General features: G+C 36.9%; 32 pseudogenes; all 32 read right to left on the bottom strand.

Annotated features, from left to right (window-relative positions):
* Positions 1-943: 943 nt before the first annotated feature.
* On the bottom strand, positions 944-1,062 carry LOC145643605 (5S ribosomal RNA; annotated as a pseudogene).
* A 352-nt stretch (positions 1,063-1,414) lies between these two features.
* On the bottom strand, positions 1,415-1,533 carry LOC145649176 (5S ribosomal RNA; annotated as a pseudogene).
* A 791-nt stretch (positions 1,534-2,324) lies between these two features.
* On the bottom strand, positions 2,325-2,443 carry LOC145649175 (5S ribosomal RNA; annotated as a pseudogene).
* A 356-nt stretch (positions 2,444-2,799) lies between these two features.
* Positions 2,800-2,918, bottom strand: LOC145649597 (5S ribosomal RNA; annotated as a pseudogene).
* Positions 2,919-3,270: 352 nt separating this feature from the next.
* Positions 3,271-3,389, bottom strand: LOC145643604 (5S ribosomal RNA; annotated as a pseudogene).
* Positions 3,390-3,741: 352 nt separating this feature from the next.
* LOC145647966 (5S ribosomal RNA) lies at positions 3,742-3,860 on the bottom strand (annotated as a pseudogene).
* A 791-nt stretch (positions 3,861-4,651) lies between these two features.
* Positions 4,652-4,770, bottom strand: LOC145649174 (5S ribosomal RNA; annotated as a pseudogene).
* A 356-nt stretch (positions 4,771-5,126) lies between these two features.
* LOC145649596 (5S ribosomal RNA) lies at positions 5,127-5,245 on the bottom strand (annotated as a pseudogene).
* A 352-nt stretch (positions 5,246-5,597) lies between these two features.
* On the bottom strand, positions 5,598-5,716 carry LOC145643603 (5S ribosomal RNA; annotated as a pseudogene).
* Positions 5,717-6,068: 352 nt separating this feature from the next.
* LOC145648784 (5S ribosomal RNA) lies at positions 6,069-6,187 on the bottom strand (annotated as a pseudogene).
* A 790-nt stretch (positions 6,188-6,977) lies between these two features.
* Positions 6,978-7,096, bottom strand: LOC145647018 (5S ribosomal RNA; annotated as a pseudogene).
* Positions 7,097-8,325: 1,229 nt separating this feature from the next.
* On the bottom strand, positions 8,326-8,444 carry LOC145646246 (5S ribosomal RNA; annotated as a pseudogene).
* A 1,105-nt stretch (positions 8,445-9,549) lies between these two features.
* LOC145646245 (5S ribosomal RNA) lies at positions 9,550-9,668 on the bottom strand (annotated as a pseudogene).
* A 1,105-nt stretch (positions 9,669-10,773) lies between these two features.
* Positions 10,774-10,892, bottom strand: LOC145643602 (5S ribosomal RNA; annotated as a pseudogene).
* Positions 10,893-11,244: 352 nt separating this feature from the next.
* On the bottom strand, positions 11,245-11,363 carry LOC145646240 (5S ribosomal RNA; annotated as a pseudogene).
* Positions 11,364-12,468: 1,105 nt separating this feature from the next.
* LOC145643601 (5S ribosomal RNA) lies at positions 12,469-12,587 on the bottom strand (annotated as a pseudogene).
* A 352-nt stretch (positions 12,588-12,939) lies between these two features.
* On the bottom strand, positions 12,940-13,058 carry LOC145649173 (5S ribosomal RNA; annotated as a pseudogene).
* Positions 13,059-13,849: 791 nt separating this feature from the next.
* Positions 13,850-13,968, bottom strand: LOC145649172 (5S ribosomal RNA; annotated as a pseudogene).
* Positions 13,969-14,324: 356 nt separating this feature from the next.
* Positions 14,325-14,443, bottom strand: LOC145649595 (5S ribosomal RNA; annotated as a pseudogene).
* Positions 14,444-14,795: 352 nt separating this feature from the next.
* LOC145643600 (5S ribosomal RNA) lies at positions 14,796-14,914 on the bottom strand (annotated as a pseudogene).
* Positions 14,915-15,266: 352 nt separating this feature from the next.
* LOC145648783 (5S ribosomal RNA) lies at positions 15,267-15,385 on the bottom strand (annotated as a pseudogene).
* Positions 15,386-16,175: 790 nt separating this feature from the next.
* On the bottom strand, positions 16,176-16,294 carry LOC145647016 (5S ribosomal RNA; annotated as a pseudogene).
* A 1,119-nt stretch (positions 16,295-17,413) lies between these two features.
* Positions 17,414-17,532, bottom strand: LOC145649594 (5S ribosomal RNA; annotated as a pseudogene).
* A 352-nt stretch (positions 17,533-17,884) lies between these two features.
* On the bottom strand, positions 17,885-18,003 carry LOC145643599 (5S ribosomal RNA; annotated as a pseudogene).
* Positions 18,004-18,355: 352 nt separating this feature from the next.
* On the bottom strand, positions 18,356-18,474 carry LOC145649713 (5S ribosomal RNA; annotated as a pseudogene).
* Positions 18,475-19,264: 790 nt separating this feature from the next.
* LOC145647015 (5S ribosomal RNA) lies at positions 19,265-19,383 on the bottom strand (annotated as a pseudogene).
* A 1,229-nt stretch (positions 19,384-20,612) lies between these two features.
* LOC145646229 (5S ribosomal RNA) lies at positions 20,613-20,731 on the bottom strand (annotated as a pseudogene).
* Positions 20,732-21,836: 1,105 nt separating this feature from the next.
* Positions 21,837-21,955, bottom strand: LOC145643598 (5S ribosomal RNA; annotated as a pseudogene).
* A 352-nt stretch (positions 21,956-22,307) lies between these two features.
* On the bottom strand, positions 22,308-22,426 carry LOC145649171 (5S ribosomal RNA; annotated as a pseudogene).
* A 791-nt stretch (positions 22,427-23,217) lies between these two features.
* On the bottom strand, positions 23,218-23,336 carry LOC145649170 (5S ribosomal RNA; annotated as a pseudogene).
* A 356-nt stretch (positions 23,337-23,692) lies between these two features.
* Positions 23,693-23,811, bottom strand: LOC145649592 (5S ribosomal RNA; annotated as a pseudogene).
* Positions 23,812-24,163: 352 nt separating this feature from the next.
* On the bottom strand, positions 24,164-24,282 carry LOC145643597 (5S ribosomal RNA; annotated as a pseudogene).
* Between the last annotated feature and the right edge of the window lie 137 nt (positions 24,283-24,419).

Raw genomic sequence — 24,419 nt, 5'->3', positions numbered from 1 at the left:
TAATTATTCACTGCACTTCAAATTTGAACATGATAGCTTGAACATAAATTAAAGGGATGCAAACAATCTTACAGCACCTGCTATTCCCTGGTACTAAAATATTTCTATTTAATCTGTACACTTCACATACAAGCTTGTCAGTTGCAGATTAAAGTAAAGTGATGCAACAAAAACTTACAGCATCTGCTATTCCCAGGTGCTAACAGATAGTTTTTTTAATTAATCACTGCATTTCACATCCTAGCATGTCATCTTGACAGTAAATTAAAGTGATGCAAGAGAAGCTTACAGCATCTCGTAGTCCAATGTGCTAACATATAGTTTTTTGATGAATCACTGCACTTCACATTCAGGCATGTAGGTTGGAGAGTAAATGAAAGTGATGCAAAAAAAACTTACAGCATCTGCTATTCCCAGGTGCTAACAGATAGTTTGAGTTAATTATTCACTGCACTTCAAATTTGAACATGATAGCTTGAACATAAATTAAAGGGATGCAATACAATCTTACAGCACCTGCTATTCCCTGGTACTAAAATATTTCTATTTAATCTGTACACTTCACATACAAGCTTGTCAGTTGCAGATTAAAGTAAAGTGATGCAACAAAAACTTACAGCATTTGCTATTCCCAGGTGCTAACAGATAGTTTTTTTAATTAATCACTGCACTTCACATCCTAGCATGTCATCTTGAAAGTAAATTGAAGGGATGCAAGAGAAGCTTACAGCATCTCGTAGTCCAAGGTGCTAACAGATAGATTTTTGAGGAATCACTGCACTTCACATTCAGGCATGTGAGTTGGAGAGTAAATGAAAGTGATGCAAAAAAAACTTACAGCATCTGCTATTCCCAGGTGCTAACAGATAGTTTTTTTTTATTAATCACTGCACATCACATTTGAGCATGTCAGCTTGAAAGTAAATTAAAGTGATGCAAGAAAAGCTTACAGCACCTGGTATTCCTAGGTAGGGTCCCACCTCAGTAGTATCCAGGCCCAAACTTGCTTAGCTTCCAAGGTCAGATGAGATTGGGCTTGCTCAAACTGGTGTGGCCGTAAGCCTTAAACACTTACTCAAATTGCCTAATCATAGCAAATATGATCAAAGACCAATCTGACAATTTTTTTTATTAATCCCTGCACTTGACATTCTAGAATGTTATCTTGAATGTAAATTAAATGATGCAATAAAAGCTTACAACATCTGGTATACGGAGGCACTAACAGACAGTTTTTTGATGAATCACTGCACTTCACATTCAGGCATGTGAGTTGGAGAGTAAATGAAAGTGATGCAAAAAAAACTTACAGCATCTGCTATTCCCAGGTGCTAACAGATAGTTTTTTTTATTAATCACTGCACTTCACATTTGAGCATGTCAGCTTGAAAGTAAATTAAAGTGATGCAAGAAAAGCTTACAGCACCTGGTATTCCTAGGTAGGGTCCCACCTCAGTACTATCCAGGCCCAAACTTGCTTAGCTTCCAAGGTCAGAGGAGATTGGGCATTCTCAAGCTGGTGTGGCCGTAAGCCTTAAACACTTACACAAATTGCCTAATCATAGCAAATATGATCAAAGACCAATCTGACAATTTTTTTTATTAATCCCTGCACTTGACGTTCTAGAATGTTATCTTGAATGTAAATTAAATGATGCAATAAAAGCTTACAACATCTTGTATACGGAGGCACTAACAGACAGTTTTTTGATGAATCACTGCACTTCACATTCAGGCATGTGAGTTGGAGAGTAAATGAAAGTGATGCAAAAAAAACTTACATCATCTGCTATTCCCAGGTGCTAACAGATAGTTTGAGTTAATTATTCACTGCACTTCAAATTTGAACATGATAGCTTGAACATAAATTAAAGGGATGCAATACAATCTTACAGCACCTGCTATTCCCTGGTACTAAAATATTTCTATTTAATCTGTACACTTCACATACAAGCTTGTCAGTTGCAGATTAAAGTAAAGTGATGCAACAAAAACTTACAGCATCTGCTATTCCCAGGTGCTAACAGATAGTTTTTTTAATTAATCACTGCACTTCACATCCTAGCATGTCATCTTGAAAGTAAATTAAAGTGATGCAAGAGAAGCTTACAGCATCTCGTAGTCCAAGGTGCTAACAGATAGATTTTTGAGGAATCACTGCACTTCACATTCAGGCATGTGAGTTGGAGAGTAAATGAAAGTGATGCAAAAAAAACTTACAGCATCTGCTATTCCCAGGTGCTAACAGATAGTTTTTTTTATTAATCACTGCACTTCACATTTGAGCATGTCAGCTTGAAAGTAAATTAAAGTGATGCAAGAAAAGCTTACAGCACCTGGTATTCCTAGGTAGGGTCCCACCTCAGTACTATCCAGGCCCAAACTTGCTTAGCTTCCAAGGTCAGAGGAGATTGGGCATTCTCAAGCTGGTGTGGCCGTAAGCCTTAAACACTTACACAAATTGCCTAATCATAGCAAATATGATCAAAGACCAATCTGACAATTTTTTTTATTAATCCCTGCACTTGACATTCTAGAATGTTATCTTGATTGTAAATTAAATGATGCAATAAAAGCTTACAATACGGAGCTGGTATACGGAGGCAATAACAGACAGTTTTTTGATGAATCACTGCACTTCACATTCAGGCATGTGAGTTGGAGAGTAAATGAAAGTGATGCAAAAAAAACTTACAGCATCTGCTATTCCCAGGTGCTAACAGATGGTTTTTTTTATTAATCACTGCACTTCACATTTGAGCATGTCAGCTTGAAAGTAAATTAATGTGATGCAAGAAAAGCTTACAGCACCTGGTATTCCTAGGTAGGATCCCACGTCAGTACTATCCAGGCCCAAACTTGCTTAGCTTCCAAGGTCAGATGAGATTGGGAATTCTCAAACTGGTGTGGCCGTAAGCCTTAAACACTTACTCAAATTGCCTAATCATAGCAAATATGATCAAAGACCAATCTGACAATTTTTTTTATTAATCCCTGCAATTGACATTCTAGAATGTTATCTTGAATGTAAATTAAATGATGCAATAAAAGCTTACAACATCTGGTATACGGAGGAACTAACAGACAGTTTTTTAATGAATCACTGCACTTCACATTCAGGCACGTGAGTTGGAGAGTAAATGAAAGTGATGCAAAAAAAACTTACAGCATCTGCTATTCCCAGGTGCTAACAGATAGTTTTTTTTATTAATCACTGCACTTCACATTTGAGCATGTCAGCTTGAAAGTAAATTAAAGTGATGCAAGAAAAGCTTACAGCACCTGGTATTCCTAGGTAGGGTCCCACCTCAGTAGTATCCAGGCCCAAACTTGCTTAGCTTCCAAGGTCAGATGAGATTGGGCTTGCTCAAACTGGTGTGGCCGTAAGCCTTAAACACTTACTCAAATTCCCTAATCATAGCAAATATGATCAAAGACCAATCTGACAATTTTTTTTATTAATCCCTGCACTTGACATTCTAGAATGTTATCTTGAATGTAAATTAAATGATGCAATAAAAGCTTACAACATCTGGTATACGGAGGCACTAACAGACAGTTTTTTGATGAATCACTGCACTTCACATTCAGGCATGTGAGTTGGAGAGTAAATGAAAGTGATGCAAAAAAAACTTACAGCATCTGCTATTCCCAGGTGCTAACAGATAGTTTTTTATATTAATCACTGCACTTCACATTTGAGCATGTCAGCTTGAAAGTAAATTAAAGTGATGCAAGAAAAGCTTACAGCACCTGGTATTCCTAGGTAGGGTCCCACCTCAGTACTATCCAGGCCCAAACTTGCTTAGCTTCCAAGTTCAGAGGAGATTGGGCATTCTCAAGCTGGTGTGGCCGTAAGCCTTAAACACTTACACAAATTGCCTAATCATAGCAAATATGATCAAAGACCAATCTGACAATTTTTTTTATTAATCCCTGCACTTGACGTTCTAGAATGTTATCTTGAATGTAAATTAAATGATGCAATAAAAGCTTACAACATCTTGTATACGGAGGCACTAACAGACAGTTTTTTGATGAATCACTGCACTTCACATTCAGGCATGTGAGTTGGAGAGTAAATGAAAGTGATGCAAAAAAAACTTACATCATCTGCTATTCCCAGGTGCTAACAGATAGTTTGAGTTAATTATTCACTGCACTTCAAATTTGAACATGATAGCTTGAACATAAATTAAAGGGATGCAATACAATCTTACAGCACCTGCTATTCCCTGGTACTAAAATATTTCTATTTAATCTGTACACTTCACATACAAGCTTGTCAGTTGCAGATTAAAGTAAAGTGATGCAACAAAAACTTACAGCATCTGCTATTCCCAGGTGCTAACAGATAGTTTTTTTAATTAATCACTGCACTTCACATCCTAGCATGTCATCTTGAAAGTAAATTAAAGTGATGCAAGAGAAGCTTACAGCATCTCGTAGTCCAAGGTGCTAACAGATAGATTTTTGAGGAATCACTGCACTTCACATTCAGGCATGTGAGTTGGAGAGTAAATGAAAGTGATGCAAAAAAAACTTACAGCATCTGCTATTCCCAGGTGCTAACAGATAGTTTTTTTTATTAATCACTGCACTTCACATTTGAGCATGTCAGCTTGAAAGTAAATTAAAGTGATGCAAGAAAAGCTTACAGCACCTGGTATTCCTAGGTAGGGTCCCACCTCAGTACTATCCAGGCCCAAACTTGCTTAGCTTCCAAGGTCAGAGGAGATTGGGCATTCTCAAGCTGGTGTGGCCGTAAGCCTTAAACACTTACACAAATTGCCTAATCATAGCAAATATGATCAAAGACCAATCTGACAATTTTTTTTATTAATCCCTGCACTTGACATTCTAGAATGTTATCTTGATTGTAAATTAAATGATGCAATAAAAGCTTACAATACGGAGCTGGTATACGGAGGCAATAACAGACAGTTTTTTGATGAATCACTGCACTTCACATTCAGGCATGTGAGTTGGAGAGTAAATGAAAGTGATGCAAAAAAAACTTACAGCATCTGCTATTCCCAGGTGCTAACAGATGGTTTTTTTTATTAATCACTGCACTTCACATTTGAGCATGTCAGCTTGAAAGTAAATTAATGTGATGCAAGAAAAGCTTACAGCACCTGGTATTCCTAGGTAGGATCCCACGTCAGTACTATCCAGGCCCAAACTTGCTTAGCTTCCAAGGTCAGATGAGATTGGGAATTCTCAAACTGGTGTGGCCGTAAGCCTTAAACACTTACTCAAATTGCCTAATCATAGCAAATATGATCAAAGACCAATCTGACAATTTTTTTTATTAATCCCTGCAATTGACATTCTAGAATGTTATCTTGAATGTAAATTAAATGATGCAATAAAAGCTTACAACATCTGGTATACGGAGGAACTAACAGACAGTTTTTTAATGAATCACTGCACTTCACATTCAGGCACGTGAGTTGGAGAGTAAATGAAAGTGATGCAAAAAAAACTTACAGCATCTGCTATTCCCAGGTGCTAACAGATAGTTTTTTTTATTAATCACTGCACTTCACATTTGAGCATGTCAGCTTGAAAGTAAATTAAAGTGATGCAAGAAAAGCTTACAGCACCTGGTATTCCTAGGTAGGGTCCCACCTCAGTAGTATCCAGGCCCAAACTTGCTTAGCTTCCAAGGTCAGATGAGATTGGGCTTGCTCAAACTGGTGTGGCCGTAAGCCTTAAACACTTACTCAAATTGCCTAATCATAGCAAATATGATCAAAGACCAATCTGACAATTTTTTTTATTAATCCCTGCACTTGACATTCTAGAATGTTATCTTGAATGTAAATTAAATGATGCAATAAAAGCTTACAACATCTGGTATACGGAGGCACTAACAGACAGTTTTTTGATGAATCACTGCACTTCACATTCAGGCATGTGAGTTGGAGAGTAAATGAAAGTGATGCAAAAAAAACTTACAGCATCTGCTATTCCCAGGTGCTAACAGATAGTTTTTTATATTAATCACTGCACTTCACATTTGAGCATGTCAGCTTGAAAGTAAATTAAAGTGATGCAAGAAAAGCTTACAGCACCTGGTATTCCTAGGTAGGGTCCCACCTCAGTACTATCCAGGCCCAAACTTGCTTAGCTTCCAAGTTCAGAGGAGATTGGGCATTCTCAAGCTGGTGTGGCCATAAGCCTTAAACACTTACACAAATTGCCTAATCATAGCAAATATGATCAAAGACCAATCTGACAATTTTTTTTATTAATCCCTGCACTTGACGTTCTAGAATGTTATCTTGAATGTAAATTAAATGATGCAATAAAAGCTTACAACATCTTGTATACGGAGGCACTAACAGACAGTTTTTTGATGAATCACTGCACTTCACATTCAGGCATGTGAGTTGGAGAGTAAATGAAAGTGATGCAAAAAAAACTTACATCATCTGCTATTCCCAGGTGCTAACAGATAGTTTGAGTTAATTATTCACTGCACTTCAAATTTGAACATGATAGCTTGAAAATAAATTAAAGGGATGCAAACAATCTTACAGCACCTGCTATTCCCTGGTACTAAAATATTTCTATTTAATCTGTACACTTCACATACAAGCTTGTCAGTTGCAGATTAAAGTAAAGTGATGCAACAAAAACTTACAGCATCTGCCATTCCCAGGTGCTAACAGATAGTTTTTTTAATTAATCACTGCACTTCACATCCTAGCATGCCATCTTGAAAGTAAATTAAAGTGATGCAAGAGAAGCTTACAGCATCTCGTAGTCCAAGGTGCTAACAGATAGATTTTTGAGGAATCACTGCACTTCACATTCAGGCATGTGAGTTGGAGAGTAAATGAAAGTGATGCAAAAAAAACTTACAGCATCTGCTATTCCCAGGTGCTAACAGATAGTTTTTTTTATTAATCACTGCACTTCACATTTGAGCATGTCAGCTTGAAAGTAAATTAAAGTGATGCAAGAAAAGCTTACAGCACCTGGTATTCCTAGGTAGGGTCCCACCTCAGTACTATTCAGGCCCAAACTTGCTTAGCTTCCAAGGTCAGATGAGATTGGGCGTTCTCAAGCTGGTGTGGCTGTAAGCCTTAAACACTTACTCAAATTGCCTAATCATAGCAAATATGATCAAAGACCAATCTGACAATTTTTTTTATTAATCCCTGCACTTGACGTTCTAGAATGTTATCTTGAATGTAAATTAAATGATGCAATAAAAGCTTACAACATCTTGTATACGGAGGCACTAACAGACAGTTTTTTGATGAATCACTGCACTTCACATTCAGGCATGTGAGTTGGAGAGTAAATGAAAGTGATGCAAAAAAAACTTACATCATCTGCTATTCCCAGGTGCTAACAGATAGTTTGAGTTAATTATTCACTGCACTTCAAATTTGAACATGATAGCTTGAAAATAAATTAAAGGGATGCAAACAATCTTACAGCACCTGCTATTCCCTGGTACTAAAATATTTCTATTTAATCTGTACACTTCACATACAAGCTTGTCAGTTGCAGATTAAAGTAAAGTGATGCAACAAAAACTTACAGCATCTGCTATTCCCAGGTGCTAACAGATAGTTTTTTTAATTAATCACTGCATTTCACATCCTAGCATGTCATCTTGACAGTAAATTAAAGTGATGCAAGAGAAGCTTACAGCATCTCGTAGTCCAATGTGCTAACATATAGTTTTTTGATGAATCACTGCACTTCACATTCAGGCATGTAGGTTGGAGAGTAAATGAAAGTGATGCAAAAAAAACTTACAGCATCTGCTATTCCCAGGTGCTAACAGATAGTTTGAGTTAATTATTCACTGCACTTCAAATTTGAACATGATAGCTTGAACATAAATTAAAGGGATGCAATACAATCTTACAGCACCTGCTATTCCCTGGTACTAAAATATTTCTATTTAATCTGTACACTTCACATACAAGCTTGTCAGTTGCAGATTAAAGTAAAGTGATGCAACAAAAACTTACAGCATTTGCTATTCCCAGGTGCTAACAGATAGTTTTTTTAATTAATCACTGCACTTCACATCCTAGCATGTCATCTTGAAAGTAAATTAAAGTGATGCAAGAGAAGCTTACAGCATCTCGTAGTCCAAGGTGCTAACAGATAGATTTTTGAGGAATCACTGCACTTCACATTCAGGCATGTGAGTTGGAGAGTAAATGAAAGTGATGCAAAAAAAACTTACAGCATCTGCTATTCCCAGGTGCTAACAGATAGTTTTTTTTATTAATCACTGCACTTCACATTTGAGCATGTCAGCTTGAAAGTAAATTAAAGTGATGCAAGAAAAGCTTACAGCACCTGGTATTCCTAGGTAGGGTCCCACCTCAGTACTATTCAGGCCCAAACTTGCTTAGCTTCCAAGGTCAGATGAGATTGGGCGTTCTCAAGCTGGTGTGGCCGTAAGCCTTAAACACTTACTCAAATTGCCTAATCATAGCAAATATGATCAAAGACCAATCTGACAATTTTTTTTATTAATCCCTGCACTTGACATTCTAGAATGTTATCTTGAATGTAATTAAATGATGCAATAAAAGCTTACAATACGGAGCTGGTATACTGAGGCACTAATTATTCACTGCACTTCAAATTTGAACATGATAGCTTGAACATAAATTAAAGGGATGCAAACAATCTTACAGCACCTGCTATTCCCTGGTACTAAAATATTTCTATTTAATCTGTACACTTCACATACAAGCTTGTCAGTTGCAGATTAAAGTAAAGTGATGCAACAAAAACTTACAGCATCTGCTATTCCCAGGTGCTAACAGATAGTTTTTTTAATTAATCACTGCATTTCACATCCTAGCATGTCATCTTGACAGTAAATTAAAGTGATGCAAGAGAAGCTTACAGCATCTCGTAGTCCAATGTGCTAACATATAGTTTTTTGATGAATCACTGCACTTCACATTCAGGCATGTAGGTTGGAGAGTAAATGAAAGTGATGCAAAAAAAACTTACAGCATCTGCTATTCCCAGGTGCTAACAGATAGTTTGAGTTAATTATTCACTGCACTTCAAATTTGAACATGATAGCTTGAACATAAATTAAAGGGATGCAATACAATCTTACAGCACCTGCTATTCCCTGGTACTAAAATATTTCTATTTAATCTGTACACTTCACATACAAGCTTGTCAGTTGCAGATTAAAGTAAAGTGATGCAACAAAAACTTACAGCATCTGCTATTCCCAGGTGCTAACAGATAGTTTTTTTAATTAATCACTGCACTTCACATCCTAGCATGTCATCTTGAAAGTAAATTAAAGTGATGCAAGAGAAGCTTACAGCATCTCGTAGTCCAAGGTGCTAACAGATAGATTTTTGAGGAATCACTGCACTTCACATTCAGGCATGTGAGTTGGAGAGTAAATGAAAGTGATGCAAAAAAAACTTACAGCATCTGCTATTCCCAGGTGCTAACAGATAGTTTTTTTTATTAATCACTGCACTTCACATTTGAGCATGTCAGCTTGAAAGTAAATTAAAGTGATGCAAGAAAAGCTTACAGCACCTGGTATTCCTAGGTAGGGTCCCACCTCAGTACTATTCAGGCCCAAACTTGCTTAGCTTCCAAGGTCAGATGAGATTGGGCGTTCTCAAGCTGGTGTGGCCGTAAGCCTTAAACACTTACTCAAATTGCCTAATCATAGCAAATATGATCAAAGACCAATCTGACAATTTTTTTATTAATCCCTGCACTTGACATTCTAGAATGTTATCTTGAATGTAATTAAATGATGCAATAAAAGCTTACAATACGGAGCTGGTATACGGAGGCACTAATTATTCACTGCACTTCAAATTTGAACATGATAGCTTGAACATAAATTAAAGGGATGCAAACAATCTTACAGCACCTGCTATTCCCTGGTACTAAAATATTTCTATTTAATCTGTACACTTCACATACAAGCTTGTCAGTTGCAGATTAAAGTAAAGTGATGCAACAAAAACTTACAGCATCTGCTATTCCCAGGTGCTAACAGATAGTTTTTTTAATTAATCACTGCATTTCACATCCTAGCATGTCATCTTGACAGTAAATTAAAGTGATGCAAGAGAAGCTTACAGCATCTCGTAGTCCAATGTGCTAACATATAGTTTTTTGATGAATCACTGCACTTCACATTCAGGCATGTAGGTTGGAGAGTAAATGAAAGTGATGCAAAAAAAACTTACAGCATCTGCTATTCCCAGGTGCTAACAGATAGTTTGAGTTAATTATTCACTGCACTTCAAATTTGAACATGATAGCTTGAACATAAATTAAAGGGATGCAATACAATCTTACAGCACCTGCTATTCCCTGGTACTAAAATATTTCTATTTAATCTGTACACTTCACATACAAGCTTGTCAGTTGCAGATTAAAGTAAAGTGATGCAACAAAAACTTACAGCATTTGCTATTCCCAGGTGCTAACAGATAGTTTTTTTAATTAATCACTGCACTTCACATCCTAGCATGTCATCTTGAAAGTAAATTGAAGGGATGCAAGAGAAGCTTACAGCATCTCGTAGTCCAAGGTGCTAACAGATAGATTTTTGAGGAATCACTGCACTTCACATTCAGGCATGTGAGTTGGAGAGTAAATGAAAGTGATGCAAAAAAAACTTACAGCATCTGCTATTCCCAGGTGCTAACAGATAGTTTTTTTTTATTAATCACTGCACATCACATTTGAGCATGTCAGCTTGAAAGTAAATTAAAGTGATGCAAGAAAAGCTTACAGCACCTGGTATTCCTAGGTAGGGTCCCACCTCAGTAGTATCCAGGCCCAAACTTGCTTAGCTTCCAAGGTCAGATGAGATTGGGCTTGCTCAAACTGGTGTGGCCGTAAGCCTTAAACACTTACTCAAATTGCCTAATCATAGCAAATATGATCAAAGACCAATCTGACAATTTTTTTTATTAATCCCTGCACTTGACATTCTAGAATGTTATCTTGAATGTAAATTAAATGATGCAATAAAAGCTTACAACATCTGGTATACGGAGGCACTAACAGACAGTTTTTTGATGAATCACTGCACTTCACATTCAGGCATGTGAGTTGGAGAGTAAATGAAAGTGATGCAAAAAAAACTTACAGCATCTGCTATTCCCAGGTGCTAACAGATAGTTTTTTTTATTAATCACTGCACTTCACATTTGAGCATGTCAGCTTGAAAGTAAATTAAAGTGATGCAAGAAAAGCTTACAGCACCTGGTATTCCTAGGTAGGGTCCCACCTCAGTACTATTCAGGCCCAAACTTGCTTAGCTTCCAAGGTCAGATGAGATTGGGCGTTCTCAAGCTGGTGTGGCCGTAAGCCTTAAACACTTACTCAAATTGCCTAATCATAGCAAATATGATCAAAGACCAATCTGACAATTTTTTTATTAATCCCTGCACTTGACATTCTAGAATGTTATCTTGAATGTAATTAAATGATGCAATAAAAGCTTACAATACGGAGCTGGTATACGGAGGCACTAATTATTCACTGCACTTCAAATTTGAACATGATAGCTTGAACATAAATTAAAGGGATGCAAACAATCTTACAGCACCTGCTATTCCCTGGTACTAAAATATTTCTATTTAATCTGTACACTTCACATACAAGCTTGTCAGTTGCAGATTAAAGTAAAGTGATGCAACAAAAACTTACAGCATCTGCTATTCCCAGGTGCTAACAGATAGTTTTTTTAATTAATCACTGCATTTCACATCCTAGCATGTCATCTTGACAGTAAATTAAAGTGATGCAAGAGAAGCTTACAGCATCTCGTAGTCCAATGTGCTAACATATAGTTTTTTGATGAATCACTGCACTTCACATTCAGGCATGTAGGTTGGAGAGTAAATGAAAGTGATGCAAAAAAAACTTACAGCATCTGCTATTCCCAGGTGCTAACAGATAGTTTGAGTTAATTATTCACTGCACTTCAAATTTGAACATGATAGCTTGAACATAAATTAAAGGGATGCAATACAATCTTACAGCACCTGCTATTCCCTGGTACTAAAATATTTCTATTTAATCTGTACACTTCACATACAAGCTTGTCAGTTGCAGATTAAAGTAAAGTGATGCAACAAAAACTTACAGCATTTGCTATTCCCAGGTGCTAACAGATAGTTTTTTTAATTAATCACTGCACTTCACATCCTAGCATGTCATCTTGAAAGTAAATTGAAGGGATGCAAGAGAAGCTTACAGCATCTCGTAGTCCAAGGTGCTAACAGATAGATTTTTGAGGAATCACTGCACTTCACATTCAGGCATGTGAGTTGGAGAGTAAATGAAAGTGATGCAAAAAAAACTTACAGCATCTGCTATTCCCAGGTGCTAACAGATAGTTTTTTTTTATTAATCACTGCACATCACATTTGAGCATGTCAGCTTGAAAGTAAATTAAAGTGATGCAAGAAAAGCTTACAGCACCTGGTATTCCTAGGTAGGGTCCCACCTCAGTAGTATCCAGGCCCAAACTTGCTTAGCTTCCAAGGTCAGATGAGATTGGGCTTGCTCAAACTGGTGTGGCCGTAAGCCTTAAACACTTACTCAAATTGCCTAATCATAGCAAATATGATCAAAGACCAATCTGACAATTTTTTTTATTAATCCCTGCACTTGACATTCTAGAATGTTATCTTGAATGTAAATTAAATGATGCAATAAAAGCTTACAACATCTGGTATACGGAGGCACTAACAGACAGTTTTTTGATGAATCACTGCACTTCACATTCAGGCATGTGAGTTGGAGAGTAAATGAAAGTGATGCAAAAAAAACTTACAGCATCTGCTATTCCCAGGTGCTAACAGATAGTTTTTTTTATTAATCACTGCACTTCACATTTGAGCATGTCAGCTTGAAAGTAAATTAAAGTGATGCAAGAAAAGCTTACAGCACCTGGTATTCCTAGGTAGGGTCCCACCTCAGTACTATCCAGGCCCAAACTTGCTTAGCTTCCAAGGTCAGAGGAGATTGGGCATTCTCAAGCTGGTGTGGCCGTAAGCCTTAAACACTTACACAAATTGCCTAATCATAGCAAATATGATCAAAGACCAATCTGACAATTTTTTTTATTAATCCCTGCACTTGACGTTCTAGAATGTTATCTTGAATGTAAATTAAATGATGCAATAAAAGCTTACAACATCTTGTATACGGAGGCACTAACAGACAGTTTTTTGATGAATCACTGCACTTCACATTCAGGCATGTGAGTTGGAGAGTAAATGAAAGTGATGCAAAAAAAACTTACATCATCTGCTATTCCCAGGTGCTAACAGATAGTTTGAGTTAATTATTCACTGCACTTCAAATTTGAACATGATAGCTTGAACATAAATTAAAGGGATGCAATACAATCTTACAGCACCTGCTATTCCCTGGTACTAAAATATTTCTATTTAATCTGTACACTTCACATACAAGCTTGTCAGTTGCAGATTAAAGTAAAGTGATGCAACAAAAACTTACAGCATCTGCTATTCCCAGGTGCTAACAGATAGTTTTTTTAATTAATCACTGCACTTCACATCCTAGCATGTCATCTTGAAAGTAAATTAAAGTGATGCAAGAGAAGCTTACAGCATCTCGTAGTCCAAGGTGCTAACAGATAGATTTTTGAGGAATCACTGCACTTCACATTCAGGCATGTGAGTTGGAGAGTAAATGAAAGTGATGCAAAAAAAACTTACAGCATCTGCTATTCCCAGGTGCTAACAGATAGTTTTTTTTATTAATCACTGCACTTCACATTTGAGCATGTCAGCTTGAAAGTAAATTAAAGTGATGCAAGAAAAGCTTACAGCACCTGGTATTCCTAGGTAGGGTCCCACCTCAGTACTATCCAGGCCCAAACTTGCTTAGCTTCCAAGGTCAGAGGAGATTGGGCATTCTCAAGCTGGTGTGGCCGTAAGCCTTAAACACTTACACAAATTGCCTAATCATAGCAAATATGATCAAAGACCAATCTGACAATTTTTTTTATTAATCCCTGCACTTGACATTCTAGAATGTTATCTTGATTGTAAATTAAATGATGCAATAAAAGCTTACAATACGGAGCTGGTATACGGAGGCAATAACAGACAGTTTTTTGATGAATCACTGCACTTCACATTCAGGCATGTGAGTTGGAGAGTAAATGAAAGTGATGCAAAAAAAACTTACAGCATCTGCTATTCCCAGGTGCTAACAGATGGTTTTTTTTATTAATCACTGCACTTCACATTTGAGCATGTCAGCTTGAAAGTAAATTAATGTGATGCAAGAAAAGCTTACAGCACCTGGTATTCCTAGGTAGGATCCCACGTCAGTACTATCCAGGCCCAAACTTGCTTAGCTTCCAAGGTCAGATGAGATTGGGAATTCTCAAACTGGTGTGGCCGTAAGCCTTAAACACTTACTCAAATTGCCTAATCATAGCAAATATGATCAAAGACCAATCTGACAATTTTTTTTATTAATCCCTGCAATTGACATTCTAGAATGTTATCTTGAATGTAAATTAAATGATGCAATAAAAGCTTACAACATCTGGTATACGGAGGAACTAACAGACAGTTTTTTAATGAATCACTGCACTTCACATTCAGGCACGTGAGTTGGAGAGTAAATGAAAGTGATGCAAAAAAAACTTACAGCATCTGCTATTCCCAGGTGCTAACAGATAGTTTTTTTTATTAATCACTGCACTTCACATTTGAGCATGTCAGCTTGAAAGTAAATTAAAGTGATGCAAGAAAAGCTTACAGCACCTGGTATTCCTAGGTAGGGTCCCACCTCAGTAGTATCCAGGCCCAAACTTGCTTAGCTTCCAAGGTCAGATGAGATTGGGCTTGCTCAAACTGGTGTGGCCGTAAGCCTTAAACACTTACTCAAATTGCCTAATCATAGCAAATATGATCAAAGACCAATCTGACAATTTTTTTTATTAATCCCTGCACTTGACATTCTAGAATGTTATCTTGAATGTAAATTAAATGATGCAATAAAAGCTTACAACATCTGGTATACGGAGGCACTAACAGACAGTTTTTTGATGAATCACTGCACTTCACATTCAGGCATGTGAGTTGGAAAGTAAATGAAAGTGATGCAAAAAAAACTTACAGCATCTGCTATTCCCAGGTGCTAACAGATAGTTTTTTATATTAATCACTGCACTTCACATTTGAGCATGTCAGCTTGAAAGTAAATTAAAGTGATGCAAGAAAAGCTTACAGCACCTGGTATTCCTAGGTAGGGTCCCACCTCAGTACTATCCAGGCCCAAACTTGCTTAGCTTCCAAGTTCAGAGGAGATTGGGCATTCTCAAGCTGGTGTGGCCATAAGCCTTAAACACTTACACAAATTGCCTAATCATAGCAAATATGATCAAAGACCAATCTGACAATTTTTTTTATTAATCCCTGCACTTGACGTTCTAGAATGTTATCTTGAATGTAAATTAAATGATGCAATAAAAGCTTACAACATCTTGTATACGGAGGCACTAACAGACAGTTTTTTGATGAATCACTGCACTTCACATTCAGGCATGTGAGTTGGAGAGTAAATTAAAGTGATGCAAAAAAAACTTACATCATCTGCTATTCCCAGGTGCTAACAGATAGTTTGAGTTAATTATTCACTGCACTTCAAATTTGAACATGATAGCTTGAAAATAAATTAAAGGGATGCAAACAATCTTACAGCACCTGCTATTCCCTGGTACTAAAATATTTCTATTTAATCTGTACACTTCACATACAAGCTTGTCAGTTGCAGATTAAAGTAAAGTGATGCAACAAAAACTTACAGCATCTGCCATTCCCAGGTGCTAACAGATAGTTTTTTTAATTAATCACTGCACTTCACATCCTAGCATGCCATCTTGAAAGTAAATTAAAGTGATGCAAGAGAAGCTTACAGCATCTCGTAGTCCAAGGTGCTAACAGATAGATTTTTGAGGAATCACTGCACTTCACATTCAGGCATGTGAGTTGGAGAGTAAATGAAAGTGATGCAAAAAAAACTTACAGCATCTGCTATTCCCAGGTGCTAACAGATAGTTTTTTTTATTAATCACTGCACTTCACATTTGAGCATGTCAGCTTGAAAGTAAATTAAAGTGATGCAAGAAAAGCTTACAGCACCTGGTATTCCTAGGTAGGGTCCCACCTCAGTACTATTCAGGCCCAAACTTGCTTAGCTTCCAAGGTCAGATGAGATTGGGCGTTCTCAAGCTGGTGTGGCTGTAAGCCTTAAACACTTACTCAAATTGCCTAATCATAGCAAATATGATCAAAGACCAATCTGACAATTTTTTTTATTAATCCCTGCACTTGACGTTCTAGAATGTTATCTTGAATGTAAATTAAATGATGCAATAAAAGCTTACAACATCTTGTATACGGAGGCACTAACAGACAGTTTTTTGATGAATCACTGCACTTCACATTCAGGCATGTGAGTTGGAGAGTAAATGAAAGTGATGCAAAAAAAACTTACATCATCTGCTATTCCCAGGTGCTAACAGATAGTTTGAGTTAATTATTCACTGCACTTCAAATTTGAACATGATAGCTTGAAAATAAATTAAAGGGATGCAAACAATCTTACAGCACCTGCTATTCCCTGGTACTAAAATATTTCTATTTAATCTGTACACTTCACATACAAGCTTGTCAGTTGCAGATTAAAGTAAAGTGATGCAACAAAAACTTACAGCATCTGCTATTCCCAGGTGCTAACAGATAGTTTTTTTAATTAATCACTGCATTTCACATCCTAGCATGTCATCTTGACAGTAAATTAAAGTGATGCAAGAGAAGCTTACAGCATCTCGTAGTCCAATGTGCTAACATATAGTTTTTTGATGAATCACTGCACTTCACATTCAGGCATGTAGGTTGGAGAGTAAATGAAAGTGATGCAAAAAAAACTTACAGCATCTGCTATTCCCAGGTGCTAACAGATAGTTTGAGTTAATTATTCACTGCACTTCAAATTTGAACATGATAGCTTGAACATAAATTAAAGGGATGCAATACAATCTTACAGCACCTGCTATTCCCTGGTACTAAAATATTTCTATTTAATCTGTACACTTCACATACAAGCTTGTCAGTTGCAGATTAAAGTAAAGTGATGCAACAAAAACTTACAGCATCTGCTATTCCCAGGTGCTAACAGATAGTTTTTTTAATTAATCACTGCATTTCACATCCTAGCATGTCATCTTGACAGTAAATTAAAGTGATTCAAGAGAAGCTTACAGCATCTCGTAGTCCAAGGTGCTAACAGATGGTTTTTTTTATTAATCACTGCACTTCACATTTGAGCATGTCAGCTTGAAAGTAAATTAATGTGATGCAAGAAAAGCTTACAGCACCTGGTATTCCTAGGTAGGATCCCACGTCAGTACTATCCAGGCCCAAACTTGCTTAGCTTCCAAGGTCAGATGAGATTGGGAATTCTCAAACTGGTGTGGCCGTAAGCCTTAAACACTTACTCAAATTGCCTAATCATAGCAAATATGATCAAAGACCAATCTGACAATTTTTTTTATTAATCCCTGCAATTGACATTCTAGAATGTTATCTTGAATGTAAATTAAATGATGCAATAAAAGCTTACAACATCTGGTATACGGAGGAACTAACAGACAGTTTTTTAATGAATCACTGCACTTCACATTCAGGCACGTGAGTTGGAGAGTAAATGAAAGTGATGCAAAAAAAACTTACAGCATCTGCTATTCCCAGGTGCTAACAGATAGTTTTTTTTATTAATCACTGCACTTCACATTTGAGCATGTCAGCTTGAAAGTAAATTAAAGTGATGCAAGAAAAGCTTACAGCACCTGGTATTCCTAGGTAGGGTCCCACCTCAGTAGTATCCAGGCCCAAACTTGCTTAGCTTCCAAGGTCAGATGAGATTGGGCTTGCTCAAACTGGTGTGGCCGTAAGCCTTAAACACTTACTCAAATTGCCTAATCATAGCAAATATGATCAAAGACCAATCTGACAATTTTTTTTATTAATCCCTGCACTTGACATTCTAGAATGTTATCTTGAATGTAAATTAAATGATGCAATAAAAGCTTACAACATCTGGTATACGGAGGCACTAACAGACAGTTTTTTGATGAATCACTGCACTTCACATTCAGGCATGTGAGTTGGAAAGTAAATGAAAGTGATGCAAAAAAAACTTACAGCATCTGCTATTCCCAGGTGCTAACAGATAGTTTTTTATATTAATCACTGCACTTCACATTTGAGCATGTCAGCTTGAAAGTAAATTAAAGTGATGCAAGAAAAGCTTACAGCACCTGGTATTCCTAGGTAGGGTCCCACCTCAGTACTATCCAAGCCCAAACTTGCTTAGCTTCCAAGTTCAGAGGAGATTGGGCATTCTCAAGCTGGTGTGGCCATAAGCCTTAAACACTTACACAAATTGCCTAATCATAGCAAATATGATCAAAGACCAATCTGACAATTTTTTTTATTAATCCCTGCACTTGACGTTCTAGAATGTTATCTTGAATGTAAATTAAATGATGCAATAAAAGCTTACAACATCTTGTATACGGAGGCACTAACAGACAGTTTTTTGATGAATCACTGCACTTCACATTCAGGCATGTGAGTTGGAGAGTAAATTAAAGTGATGCAAAAAAAACTTACATCATCTGCTATTCCCAGGTGCTAACAGATAGTTTGAGTTAATTATTCACTGCACTTCAAATTTGAACATGATAGCTTGAAAATAAATTAAAGGGATGCAAACAATCTTACAGCACCTGCTATTCCCTGGTACTAAAATATTTCTATTTAATCTGTACACTTCACATACAAGCTTGTCAGTTGCAGATTAAAGTAAAGTGATGCAACAAAAACTTACAGCATCTGCCATTCCCAGGTGCTAACAGATAGTTTTTTTAATTAATCACTGCACTTCACATCCTAGCATGCCATCTTGAAAGTAAATTAAAGTGATGCAAGAGAAGCTTACAGCATCTCGTAGTCCAAGGTGCTAACAGATAGATTTTTGAGGAATCACTGCACTTCACATTCAGGCATGTGAGTTGGAGAGTAAATGAAAGTGATGCAAAAAAAACTTACAGCATCTGCTATTCCCAGGTGCTAACAGATAGTTTTTTTTATTAATCACTGCACTTCACATTTGAGCATGTCAGCTTGAAAGTAAATTAAAGTGATGCAAGAAAAGCTTACAGCACCTGGTATTCCTAGGTAGGGTCCCACCTCAGTACTATTCAGGCCCAAACTTGCTTAGCTTCCAAGGTCAGATGAGATTGGGCGTTCTCAAGCTGGTGTGGCTGTAAGCCTTAAACACTTACTCAAATTGCCTAATCATAGCAAATATGATCAAAGACCAATCTGACAATTTTTTTTATTAATCCCTGCACTTGACGTTCTAGAATGTTATCTTGAATGTAAATTAAATGATGCAATAAAAGCTTACAACATCTTGTATACGGAGGCACTAACAGACAGTTTTTTGATGAATCACTGCACTTCACATTCAGGCATGTGAGTTGGAGAGTAAATGAAAGTGATGCAAAAAAAACTTACATCATCTGCTATTCCCAGGTGCTAACAGATAGTTTGAGTTAATTATTCACTGCACTTCAAATTTGAACATGATAGCTTGAAAATAAATTAAAGGGATGCAAACAATCTTACAGCACCTGCTATTCCCTGGTACTAAAATATTTCTATTTAATCTGTACACTTCACATACAAGCTTGTCAGTTGCAGATTAAAGTAAAGTGATGCAACAAAAACTTACAGCATCTGCTATTCCCAGGTGCTAACAGATAGTTTTTTTAATTAATCACTGCATTTCACATCCTAGCATGTCATCTTGACAGTAAATTAAAGTGATGCAAGAGAAGCTTACAGCATCTCGTAGTCCAATGTGCTAACATATAGTTTTTTGATGAATCACTGCACTTCACATTCAGGCATGTAGGTTGGAGAGTAAATGAAAGTGATGCAAAAAAAACTTACAGCATCTGCTATTCCCAGGTGCTAACAGATAGTTTGAGTTAATTATTCACTGCACTTCAAATTTGAACATGATAGCTTGAACATAAATTAAAGGGATGCAATACAATCTTACAGCACCTGCTATTCCCTGGTACTAAAATATTTCTATTTAATCTGTACACTTCACATACAAGCTTGTCAGTTGCAGATTAAAGTAAAGTGATGCAACAAAAACTTACAGCATCTGCTATTCCCAGGTGCTAACAGATAGTTTTTTTAATTAATCACTGCACTTCACATCCTAGCATGTCATCTTGAAAGTAAATTAAAGTGATGCAAGAGAAGCTTACAGCATCTCGTAGTCCAAGGTGCTAACAGATAGATTTTTGAGGAATCACTGCACTTCACATTCAGGCATGTGAGTTGGAGAGTAAATGAAAGTGATGCAAAAAAAACTTACAGCATCTGCTATTCCCAGGTGCTAACAGATAGTTTTTTTTATTAATCACTGCACTTCACATTTGAGCATGTCAGCTTGAAAGTAAATTAAAGTGATGCAAGAAAAGCTTACAGCACCTGGTATTCCTAGGTAGGGTCCCACCTCAGTACTATTCAGGCCCAAACTTGCTTAGCTTCCAAGGTCAGATGAGATTGGGCGTTCTCAAGCTGGTGTGGCCGTAAGCCTTAAACACTTACTCAAATTGCCTAATCATAGCAAATATGATCAAAGACCAATCTGACAATTTTTTTATTAATCCCTGCACTTGACATTCTAGAATGTTATCTTGAATGTAATTAAATGATGCAATAAAAGCTTACAATACGGAGCTGGTATACGGAGGCACTAATTATTCACTGCACTTCAAATTTGAACATGATAGCTTGAACATAAATTAAAGGGATGCAAACAATCTTACAGCACCTGCTATTCCCTGGTACTAAAATATTTCTATTTAATCTGTACACTTCACATACAAGCTTGTCAGTTGCAGATTAAAGTAAAGTGATGCAACAAAAACTTACAGCATCTGCTATTCCCAGGTGCTAACAGATAGTTTTTTTAATTAATCACTGCATTTCACATCCTAGCATGTCATCTTGACAGTAAATTAAAGTGATGCAAGAGAAGCTTACAGCATCTCGTAGTCCAATGTGCTAACATATAGTTTTTTGATGAATCACTGCACTTCACATTCAGGCATGTAGGTTGGAGAGTAAATGAAAGTGATGCAAAAAAAACTTACAGCATCTGCTATTCCCAGGTGCTAACAGATAGTTTGAGTTAATTATTCACTGCACTTCAAATTTGAACATGATAGCTTGAACATAAATTAAAGGGATGCAATACAATCTTACAGCACCTGCTATTCCCTGGTACTAAAATATTTCTATTTAATCTGTACACTTCACATACAAGCTTGTCAGTTGCAGATTAAAGTAAAGTGATGCAACAAAAACTTACAGCATTTGCTATTCCCAGGTGCTAACAGATAGTTTTTTTAATTAATCACTGCACTTCACATCCTAGCATGTCATCTTGAAAGTAAATTGAAGGGATGCAAGAGAAGCTTACAGCATCTCGTAGTCCAAGGTGCTAACAGATAGATTTTTGAGGAATCACTGCACTTCACATTCAGGCATGTGAGTTGGAGAGTAAATGAAAGTGATGCAAAAAAAACTTACAGCATATGCTATTCCCAGGTGCTAACAGATAGTTTTTTTTTATTAATCACTGCACATCACATTTGAGCATGTCAGCTTGAAAGTAAATTAAAGTGATGCAAGAAAAGCTTACAGCACCTGGTATTCCTAGGTAGGGTCCCACCTCAGTAGTATCCAGGCCCAAACTTGCTTAGCTTCCAAGGTCAGATGAGATTGGGCTTGCTCAAACTGGTGTGGCCGTAAGCCTTAAACACTTACTCAAATTGCCTAATCATAGCAAATATGATCAAAGACCAATCTGACAATTTTTTTTATTAATCCCTGCACTTGACATTCTAGAATGTTATCTTGAATGTAAATTAAATGATGCAATAAAAGCTTACAACATCTGGTATACGGAGGCACTAACAGACAGTTTTTTGATGAATCACTGCACTTCACATTCAGGCATGTGAGTTGGAGAGTAAATGAAAGTGATGCAAAAAAAACTTACAGCATCTGCTATTCCCAGGTGCTAACAGATAGTTTTTTTTATTAATCACTGCACTTCACATTTGAGCATGTCAGCTTGAAAGTAAATTAAAGTGATGCAAGAAAAGCTTACAGCACCTGGTATTCCTAGGTAGGGTCCCACCTCAGTACTATCCAGGCCCAAACTTGCTTAGCTTCCAAGGTCAGAGGAGATTGGGCATTCTCAAGCTGGTGTGGCCGTAAGCCTTAAACACTGACACAAATTGCCTAATCATAGCAAATATGATCAAAGACCAATCTGACAATTTTTTTTATTAATCCCTGCACTTGACGTTCTAGAATGTTATCTTGAATGTAAATTAAATGATGCAATAAAAGCTTACAACATCTTGTATACGGAGGCACTAACAGACAGTTTTTTGATGAATCACTGCACTTCACATTCAGGCATGTGAGTTGGAGAGTAAATGAAAGTGATGCAAAAAAAACTTACATCATCTGCTATTCCCAGGTGCTAACAGATAGTTTGAGTTAATTATTCACTGCACTTCAAATTTGAACATGATAGCTTGAACATAAATTAAAGGGATGCAATACAATCTTACAGCACCTGCTATTCCCTGGTACTAAAATATTTCTATTTAATCTGTACACTTCACATACAAGCTTGTCAGTTGCAGATTAAAGTAAAGTGATGCAACAAAAACTTACAGCATCTGCTATTCCCAGGTGCTAACAGATAGTTTTTTTAATTAATCACTGCACTTCACATCCTAGCATGTCATCTTGAAAGTAAATTAAAGTGATGCAAGAGAAGCTTACAGCATCTCGTAGTCCAAGGTGCTAACAGATAGATTTTTGAGGAATCACTGCACTTCACATTCAGGCATGTGAGTTGGAGAGTAAATGAAAGTGATGCAAAAAAAACTTACAGCATCTGCTATTCCCAGGTGCTAACAGATAGTTTTTTTTATTAATCACTGCACTTCACATTTGAGCATGTCAGCTTGAAAGTAAATTAAAGTGATGCAAGAAAAGCTTACAGCACCTGGTATTCCTAGGTAGGGTCCCACCTCAGTACTATCCAGGCCCAAACTTGCTTAGCTTCCAAGGTCAGAGGAGATTGGGCATTCTCAAGCTGGTGTGGCCGTAAGCCTTAAACACTTACACAAATTGCCTAATCATAGCAAATATGATCAAAGACCAATCTGACAATTTTTTTTATTAATCCCTGCACTTGACATTCTAGAATGTTATCTTGATTGTAAATTAAATGATGCAATAAAAGCTTACAATACGGAGCTGGTATACGGAGGCAATAACAGACAGTTTTTTGATGAATCACTGCACTTCACATTCAGGCATGTGAGTTGGAGAGTAAATGAAAGTGATGCAAAAAAAACTTACAGCATCTGCTATTCCCAGGTGCTAACAGATGGTTTTTTTTATTAATCACTGCACTTCACATTTGAGCATGTCAGCTTGAAAGTAAATTAATGTGATGCAAGAAAAGCTTACAGCACCTGGTATTCCTAGGTAGGATCCCACGTCAGTACTATCCAGGCCCAAACTTGCTTAGCTTCCAAGGTCAGATGAGATTGGGAATTCTCAAACTGGTGTGGCCGTAAGCCTTAAACACTTACTCAAATTGCCTAATCATAGCAAATATGATCAAAGACCAATCTGACAATTTTTTTTATTAATCCCTGCAATTGACATTCTAGAATGTTATCTTGAATGTAAATTAAATGATGCAATAAAAGCTTACAACATCTGGTATACGGAGGAACTAACAGACAGTTTTTTAATGAATCACTGCACTTCACATTCAGGCACGTGAGTTGGAGAGTAAATGAAAGTGATGCAAAAAAAACTTACAGCATCTGCTATTCCCAGGTGCTAACAGATAGTTTTTTTTATTAATCACTGCACTTCACATTTGAGCATGTCAGCTTGAAAGTAAATTAAAGTGATGCAAGAAAAGCTTACAGCACCTGGTATTCCTAGGTAGGGTCCCACCTCAGTAGTATCCAGGCCCAAACTTGCTTAGCTTCCAAGGTCAGATGAGATTGGGCTTGCTCAAACTGGTGTGGCCGTAAGCCTTAAACACTTACTCAAATTGCCTAATCATAGCAAATATGATCAAAGACCAATCTGACAATTTTTTTTATTAATCCCTGCACTTGACATTCTAGAATGTTATCTTGAATGTAAATTAAATGATGCAATAAAAGCTTA

This window comes from Electrophorus electricus, chromosome 13 (assembly GCF_041902795.1).
Source record: "Electrophorus electricus isolate QZ-2024a chromosome 13, ASM4190279v1, whole genome shotgun sequence".
In the NCBI taxonomy this organism is placed as follows: Eukaryota; Metazoa; Chordata; class Actinopteri; order Gymnotiformes; family Gymnotidae; genus Electrophorus; species Electrophorus electricus.
This window is presented reverse-complemented; position numbering and strand designations above follow the sequence as displayed.